The following is a 9469-nucleotide window of genomic DNA, read 5'->3' on the forward strand; positions in this document are numbered from 1 at the left end:
CTTTTTTTTCCTAAATCTCAATCTCATCTGTGTTTACCCTAACAATTACCATAGTTCTCTCTCTCTTCCATCATTGTCTTTGCTGCGGTCTTGAGATCTCTCAACGGCGTTCTCTGTACGCCTTGCTCCTCTACTTCTTCTTCTCTACCAGGTCCGCTCGCCGTCTCCTCTAAGCTATGCATGAGCGTCCTACCAGCATCGCCTCCAACCTCCATTAGCTCTACCAGCGCCCATCGCAAGGTCTTCTCCTTCTTCCTTTCTTTATTTATTTGGTATTTTGTTTATTTTTTCTTTTTTTGTCTAGGTTTTCATGATTTTACAAAAGGAGAAGCACCCCTTACGCATTCCAAACGATACTTCTGTCTCAGATCTGCTCGCTACTCATGTGCCATTTGGTTGAGATTATGCCTTTATTTAACTTTGATCAGATTTCTTTCTCTATTATTTTGTTCCAAATCCATCTCTTTTTTCTTTTTGATTTGGCTTCAATTTACATTTTTTTTTGTTCTTGCCAAGAACACAGAACAAAAGATGGTGAAGCAAAATCCAATCCGCCAATGACGCATCAGTGCCGCCGCGTCGCCCTGCACTTCCAGTTTATAGGTCTTTCTTGCTCACCATCACTGCTCTGTTCTATCCTCTCCTCTTATTTGGTTTGTTCTTCAATCCTTGTGTCTCTAATTTTTTTTCTTTTTAATTTGGATGTCAATTTCAGTCTTTTGATAATTTGTGATTATTATCACTTAACAGTATAGTTATTGATTTTTTTCTAATAATACATTTAATTTAATCCCTAATTAAAAATTAGTTGGACTATTAGTGAAGGATAGAGAGCTCCCACGGCCACAGGATACGTGATTTATTATTTGCTGATTATGCTTTATTTTGGTGTTTTTTATGTTTAGTTCTACCAGTTGTTTGTGAAGTTGTTTGTTTAGTCTTTATAGCATTTGATATCTTCAGTGTTGATAAAAACAAAGCACAATCATGCCCCTTTTAGTTTGTTCACACCAGTCATGGAACTAATTTGATTTTGATTTATGAGTACTGCAATTGTTGCTTTAACATTGCTACCTCCTTTTGCCAAAACTAGATAATAATAACTAATGAAAAAGGTCTTAGATGTTAAATGACTATGATGATATCACAAAGTATTGAGGTATGAAAGGTTTCTCTTGACACACAAAGTATTGAAGATGATCCAAAATGTGAGAAGCTTGCTAACTTTGTACCCTTAACTAATTACAGGTATATTTGGTTGATAGTATTTTTGTTCATTTTAACTTTTTGTCTAGTTAATTTGTTGCTTGCAAAAACATCTCATGCAATTGGCTTATACTCATTTGTTTACAATAATTTTCTACTTAAAAAATTCTCTGTGCTATTTCACTTCTCAAATTGATTAACCTTACACTTGGTTAATCATGAAATCCCGTTGAGTTATTTTATTTATAAATTTTGTTTCTTGTGTTAGTCATACTTCAAAAGAATGCCCCATCCCTCTCATTTTCTTTTATGCTTTCTGTCACAAGTTATGCAGAAGAAAAAAAATTGAAGAAAACTATTATTTTATACAAAAGCAGCAGCTTACTAATTAAGTAAGAAAATCAGGGGTTCCCCATCCCTCTTTGCTTGCTCTGCTTCTCTGGAGGCACAAGAAGAGGGAGGAAGTTCAGCTTCGAAAGGAAATAAAAAAACAAGAAACAATTAATATCTATTTTGTTCTTATAATGATATGAGTTGTCTATTGAAAGTTATTAGTCTCCATCATCAACACCTCCTACTTTCTGAGTTCTGACAATCTATATAAGTCATAAACTTTGCCCCAAACACACCACATTCCTTGGCTTCTCCATTCACACGACACCATTGGGTACATCCCATATATACTCTTTTCCCTTTCTAAGTAAACGTCAAATTAATTAGATAAAATATGAATTATCATTTGCTTAATTAAGTTTTGGAGCTGTTGACTCTAAAATAAGGTGTTGCACTACTACTATGCATTTGTTTCCTTTTTCTGCATGCTAATAATTGTAGTGTATCTGAATCTTTAAATTATTTTTTGCAGGCTATTATTATTAGTGTAACACCCTACCATATAGGGTCTTATGCTTAAGTCATAATTCCGAGATGGCAAGGTATTACAACCTCTAGAATTAAAATTTAGTACGTATAGTAGTATGAATGATTGATTATAACTAGGAGCCTTTGTAGAAAAAGGGGTAAACAAAAACCGTAACTCAAAAGCGCAACACTCCGATCGATAACGTAACGAACAGGGATAAGCTAACGCGAGATTATATATATACAAAAGAGTGTCAAAAACGGGAATATCAAAACTCAAATCCGGATGCGAAGATAACCGGTCCGAGCATAGCAATATATACATATAATAAAATAAGAAAACCCCAAAGGAAACCCAAAGGGACACAAAAACAGAGAACCTAGTCTCCAAAATCCCCTCTAAGAGGAGTCATCACAGTTTGTATTATTCAATGGAGATAAAAGTATCTAATAAAAATCATAAAATCAAACCAGATTCTCGAGAACAGGGATCTTCGCTAATCTAGAAGTCTCCAGCATGCCTCAACGAGAAGCCTCGCGTCCTGCATCTGAAAACCACAAAATCCGCATGGGTGAGAACTAGAGGTCCCCAGCATGGTAACAGTTCCCCATATATAACATGTAATAATAGAGGAAAGCCGAAGGAAATCCTAGAACTTCCTCCAGATAATATCAAAGCTTATAAACAAGCTAAACCATAAGTGGCAACTGACTAAAGATCCTTCAGTCTAACTAATACTTCCCTTTCCAATTCCTTCAGACCTCCCAACCACCAGCAGGAGTATAATGTAGCAAACACAACTAAATCAAACAAGAGATATACAAATAAGAACATATAAGGCATTTAGACAATTAGCAAGTAATATGCAGTCAAATAAGCAATCTCAAACAATTCATATATTATGCATATGATGAATGCCTGTCCCTAGTGGCTGATAATATCATCTGTCGGTTATAGAGCCAACCCGACAAGTCCTGGTAGCTAACCATTGGACTGTCCCTCTGTCGTGTCTCCCCAACTCGAGTTATACTCAACAAATCGTGATCATAATCATGATCCATATCTATCACCCTCACTGGTGAATATTTATGGGGGTGAGCTCATCCGGGGCTTTCACAGTGCCCGGCCACCCTGACGACATAGGGTCAAAAGAGCTTCGAGTCTCAACCTGGAGCACGTGGTGGCTAGCCACTGCTTCCTCCCAGGGAAAACCTCATCTCCGATAGTGGAAGTGCAAATATTCACAATTCATTCAACAGCATATATGCATTTATACTTAGCCATAATCATGGCTTCGCTGTAACACGGCAATGATCCGGCCATCCGGCTCACGCTTAAATCCATAACCAGCCAATTCATTAACAATTACGGCCCTTCGGCCCATGGCATAACAAGCACTTCCACCGCCATCCTCCGCATCTCACATAATCATCTTTGATCCTCATTGATCATTCATTTTTCCCTTGCTTCACTCACAAGTTACCATATTCACTAGCTCCTTGTCTCATTGCTAGGCATATCATAATGATTTAAGACATAAGTGGTGAGATCGGAGGCTTAGAAGTATGAAATTTGGCCTTTAAAACTCAAAAATCAACTTTGGGATGAAAATAGGGCCACGCGTGGATGGCCACAAAACTCATCGACGCACAAGCGTCACACGCGCGGACACGCGGATTGAAAAATAGCCAAACGACGCGCAAGCGTCAGCCACGCGTACGCGTGGGTGCTCTTGCGCCCCAGGCGCAAAACTGGCACAACTCTCGGGAAAATAGCTGGGCATTTGGTGCAGCGCATCGACGTGCCCGCGCACACTACGCGCACGCGTGGATGGTGCTTTCTTGAAGAACGACGCGTACGTGCCAAGTGCGCCTACCCGCGGAGGGTTATTCTGCTAAAAATTTTCTAAGTTAAAAGCTGCAGAATTCACAAATTCAACCCTCAATCTTCCGACGGACATAACTTTCTCATTTTAAATCGTTTTCCGCCCATTCTTCCAGCGGCATGGACATCCCGAATCCAATTTCATTTCTAAACAAGTCTGGTAAACGGGAATCCGTAGTCCAAGTTATGTCCCGTCAAAACATGCCCAAAAACCATGTTTTCATACAAAACTACAAGGTGCCATTTTCAAAACAAACCATTTTCAACTCTTTTCAAAATCAACCAAAACATGCCAATTTCGCCTTTTTCGAAATCAATCAAAATGTACCAAAATCAACATCAAGCCATCCTCAACTCACACATTGACACTTTACCAAAATTTCCAAAACTATCGTCCAACCATTTTAACACTTCTCAATCAAATGGCTACAAGGCAAACACAATATCATATCACACATCCTTCCTCATCCCAATTTTCGATAATACCATTTCCAAATCAAACATCATTATACATAATCATCATCATACTCACCATCAACATGGTACCACCCACCAATTCAACCTCAATCATTCATCAAGCATATATCACAACATGCAGTTTCTCATATATCACACAATCAAGGCATCAATATTCATAATCACATATATGATCACATCATATATCTCAACCATTCAACAACATCATCAATTCAATGCCTATCTTAGGGCCTCTAGCCTAAGTATTTCCTACCACATTACATATTAGATACGAGAAACCGAGACCATACCTTAGCCGATTTCCCAAGCTTAATTGGAGCACTTCCAAACCACTTGTCCACAAGTCCTCTAGGTCTCAACACTTCCAAGAATAGATTTTTACCACCAAAAATCCCTTTTCAAGCTTTCCAAGGTCTCAATCAATCCCCAATATTCACATATACGCAACCTAAGCCACAATCATCATACCCATACACAACATCTCAATACCCAAACATCATAGAATAACAAATTACACTAGGATTAAGAATCTTACCATACCCAAGGTCCAAGGAGACAAGATTAACCTTCTCCTTCAAGAGAGTTGGATCCTATAACATCAAAGAGCCCAAAATCTCAACATTTTTGCTTATGAAACTCGAAATCAAGGCTGGAAATTCGAAGAGAAAAACGTGGCTGGAAATCAAGGCTGGTAACATCAATTCTGACTGGAGCCACTGGAAGCGTCAAATCTTCCCTTAACTGAACCGATTTAGGTTCTAACACATGGCTAGCATTAGGGGTGTACTTCTGAAGCTGCGACACGTGAAATACGTCGTGCAGGTTGGAAAGATGAGGTGGTAGAGCCATCCGATATGCCACCGGTCCAACCCTTTCCAGGATCTGAAATGGACCGATGTACCGAGGATTCAACTTCTTTGCTTTAATCGCCCTATCTACTCCTGTGGTTGGAGTAACCTTAAAGAAAACATGATCTCCTTCCTCAAATACCAAGGGCTTTTGCCTCTGATCGGCGTAACTCTTCTGGCGACTCTGCGCCGTAAGCATCCTATCTTGGATTTTCTTGACTTGTTCAGTGATCTCAGCTATCATCTCCGGCCCCAACAAGCCGTTCTCTCCAGCTTCATACCAACATAGCGGAGATTGACATTTTCTCCCATACAAAGCCTCATACGGAGCCATTCCGATACTCGCATGGTAACTATTATTGTATGCAAACTCCACTAACGGCATATATCGATCCCAACTCGCCGGCTGGTCCAGAACACAAGCTCTCAACATATCCTCTAGTGTTTGGATCGTCCTCTCAGATTGACCATCTGTTTGAGGATGGTAAGCCGTACTCAAGCTTAGTCGGGTTCCGAAAGCTTTCTGAAATGCACACCAAAACCTCGAAGTGAAGCGAGGATCTCTATCAGAGATTATAGTAGCCGGTACGCCATGAAGTCTCACAATCTCCTTTATGTACAACCGTGCTAGTTCCTCAAGGGTTAAGTCATCCGAATGGGTAAAAAGTGGGCTGATTTCGTCCGTCGGTCCACAATCACCCAGATAGCATCAAAACCAGTCCTAGTCCTTGGCAATCCTGACACAAAATCCATTGCAATACTTTCCCACTTCCATTGCGGAACCTCTAAAGGTTGCAACATTTTGGAAGGTCTTTGATGTTCAATCTTTACCTTTTGATAGGTTAAGCACTTTGAAACATATTCTGCCACATCATTCTTCATACCCGACCACCAAAACATCGCCTTTAATCATGGTACATCTTAGTTCTTCCCGGGTGAATGGAGAATCCGCTTTTGTGTGCCTCCTTTAAGATATCTTGCCTCAAAGTGCCAATATCCAGCACAATGATCTTACCCTTGAATCTCCATAACCCATCTTTTTCTTCCGACACTCTCCACTGTTTCCCTTGCTCAATAGCCGGTAACACCTTCCATAACGCTTCATCATTCTCATGGCCCTTTAGGTGTTTGGACTTAAAGTCACTTGAGATTTCTAATCGGCTCAAACACAAGGTTCCAGATACTTCTTGAGCACCAATTTTTAGACTCTCGAATCCCTTGAGCAACTTCTCCTCTTGAAGCATCATCCAAGCCGCATATAACGACTTCCGACTTAACGCATCCGCCACTACATTCGCCTTTCCCGGATGGTAATTCAACTCAAAATCGTAGTCCTTCAATAATTCCATCCATCTTCTCTGCCTCATATTAAGCTCTTTCTGATCAAAGAGATATTTCAAGCTCTTGTGATTGGAGAAGACTTGGAACTTAACCCCATAGAGATAATGCCTCCACACCTTCAAGGCAAACACGACCTCAACGAGTTCCAAATCGTGCGTAGGGTAACTAACTTCATGAGGTCTCAACTGTCGTGAGGCATATGCCACCACATTATGATGCTGCATCAGCACGCACCCTAGACCCTTTAATGAGGCATCACAGTACACCTCAAAATTCTCGTTCAGCTCAGGTAACACTAACACAGGTGCAGTGGTCAACTTTTTCTTCAATGCCTGAAAGCTCTCCTCGCACTCAGGAGTCCAAACAAACGGAGTGTCTTTGCGGGTTAACTTTGTCAACGGCAAGGCTAATTGTGAAAAGACTTTGATGAACCTTTGATAATAGCCAGCTAAGCCTAGAAAACTCTTTATCTCAGTTACTGTGGTTGGTTGCTTCCAATCTATCACAGCCTCCACCTTAGCTGGATCTACAGCTATCCCCTTCTTACTCACCACGTGACCCAAAAACTTCACCTCACTCTTCCAAAACTCACACTTAGACAGTTTCGCATAGAGTTTCTTCTCCTTTAGGATCTGCAACACGATCCTCAATTGTTCCGCATGCTCTTCTTCAGCCTTGGAATAAATTAGTATGTCGTCAATGAAGACAACAACGAATTTATCCTGAAACGGACGGAACACTCTGTTCATATAATCCATGAATACTGTAGGAGCGTTCGTCAACCCAAAAGACATTACAGTGTACTCGTAATGACCATAACGAGTCCTGAAAGCGGTCTTAGGGATATCCTCACCTCTCACCCTTATCTGGTGATAACCGGATCGCAAATCGATCTTGGAGAAAACCCTAGCTCCTTGTAACTGATCCATGAGATCATCAATTCTCGGCAATGGGTACTTATTCTTTATCGTGACCTTGTTCAGCTGCCTGTAATCCACACAGAGCCACATACTCCCATCTTTCTTCTTTACCAGTAACACTGGAGCACCCCACGGGAAAACACTTGGTCGGATAAAGTTCTTACCCAACAAATCCTCTAACTGAGACTTTAGCTCAGCTATCTCTAACGATGACATTCTGTAAGGAGCACTTGAGATTGGTCCCGCCCCAGGCACCAATTCAATAGCAAACTCGACCTCTGGGTTAGGTGGAAATTCATCAATGTCATTGGGAAACACTTCCGGAAACTCACACACCACCGGAATCTTTTCCAACCTTTGATCATCACCCGAAACACCCGCGGTTAACAACAGGATACCCTGACATTCGATTCTGGAACAGTTCACCATCATCGATTCAAGTAATAATTATTCACCACGACCGGTCCTCTTGTACCTTCCGGCATAAAGTACGCCGACTTTGTAGAACAGTTAACAGGACATGGTTCTCAGATAACCAGTCCAATCCCAAGATAAGGTCAAGACCGATCATCGGTAAGCAGATTAAATTATGACAAAATCACGCTGCTTGAACCTAAATGAAACTTTCGGGCATCCTAGCCTAGTTACCATGGCCTCATGGGTAGCATTATACACTTTTAGGTCATAACCTAAGGTTACGATCTTCAATCCTAACTCATGGGCTTTCTCAAATGCAATGAATGAATGCGATGCTCCCGAATCAAATAAAGCATTTAAAGTTTGACCAGCTATTTCACAGTTACCTCGGATAAGTGCCTCAGATCCCTCAGCACCTATAGCTGAAGTGGTGAACACCCGACCAGTCTGCTGTGCTTTCCCAGCACCTTGTTTCTGCTTCTCCGGACAATTTGTGGCTTTATGCCTCGCCTTTCCACAATTGTAGCACAAACCCCATCCGGCCTTGCATGGTGCTCCCGGATGGTGACTTCCACACCTAGTACAAGCTTGATCATTCTGAGGCTGCTTCCCAAACCTTTTTCCTTGGGAGTTGTTGTTGTTGGGCCTCCTAAAAGAACCTCCCCTCTTGAAAGGTGGACCTCTAAGTGCAAAGCTCTTCCCTCGGTTCTGTGGGAATGATCCTTTGTGACTCCCTCTCTCAGCAGCTGCCTTCTTCACGCACTCTTTAGCAACTCTACACTTGTTCACCAACTCGGAGAAAGTTCTGATCTCCATTGGTCCCACTGAGCTGAAAATATCATTCCGAAGTCGTCCTTCATACTTAACGCACATTCCATTCCTCATATTCCACCGGAGTCCCTTGACACATACGAGAGAATCTGAACAGCTCCTCAAACTTATCAGTATACTCAGATACGGACATAGTACCCTGCTTCAGCTGCAATAATTCAAGCTCATTGGCCATCCTAGCAGAAGTCGGAAAGTACTTCTTATAGAACTCATCTTGGAAGACATCCCAGGTGATATAATCGTCACCCTGCTGCAGGAGGCGTTGGATTCCTTGCCACCAATGCGACGCTTCCCCAGTGAGCAAATAGGTAGCAAACTCCACACGCTGCCCTTCAGGTACTACCTGCGCTTGCAGTGCTCATTCCATGGCCTGAAACCATGTATCGGCCTCAGTCGGGCTAGTGGTTCCCTTGAACTTAGGTGGATTAATCTTCAAAAAATTTGCCAGTGTCATCGGGCCCTGAACTCCACCTCCGTCATTACCATGGTTGTTCATCTGTTGACCAAGAGCCTCAGCAGTGGCTTGCATAGTAGCAGCCTCTGGCGCACAAGCGTTCGTATGACCTCTCCCACGGCCTCTACCGCGTCCACGAGGCGCCATCTGGTTCCTATACACACCAAACAATCGATATTAAGTTGATCAGCCTCAATATCGAAAGTTTAGTGCTTCAAAGTCCCAAATG

The sequence above is a fragment of the Arachis hypogaea genome, chromosome 16 (assembly GCF_003086295.3).
Source record: "Arachis hypogaea cultivar Tifrunner chromosome 16, arahy.Tifrunner.gnm2.J5K5, whole genome shotgun sequence".
Taxonomy (NCBI): domain Eukaryota; kingdom Viridiplantae; phylum Streptophyta; class Magnoliopsida; order Fabales; family Fabaceae; genus Arachis; species Arachis hypogaea.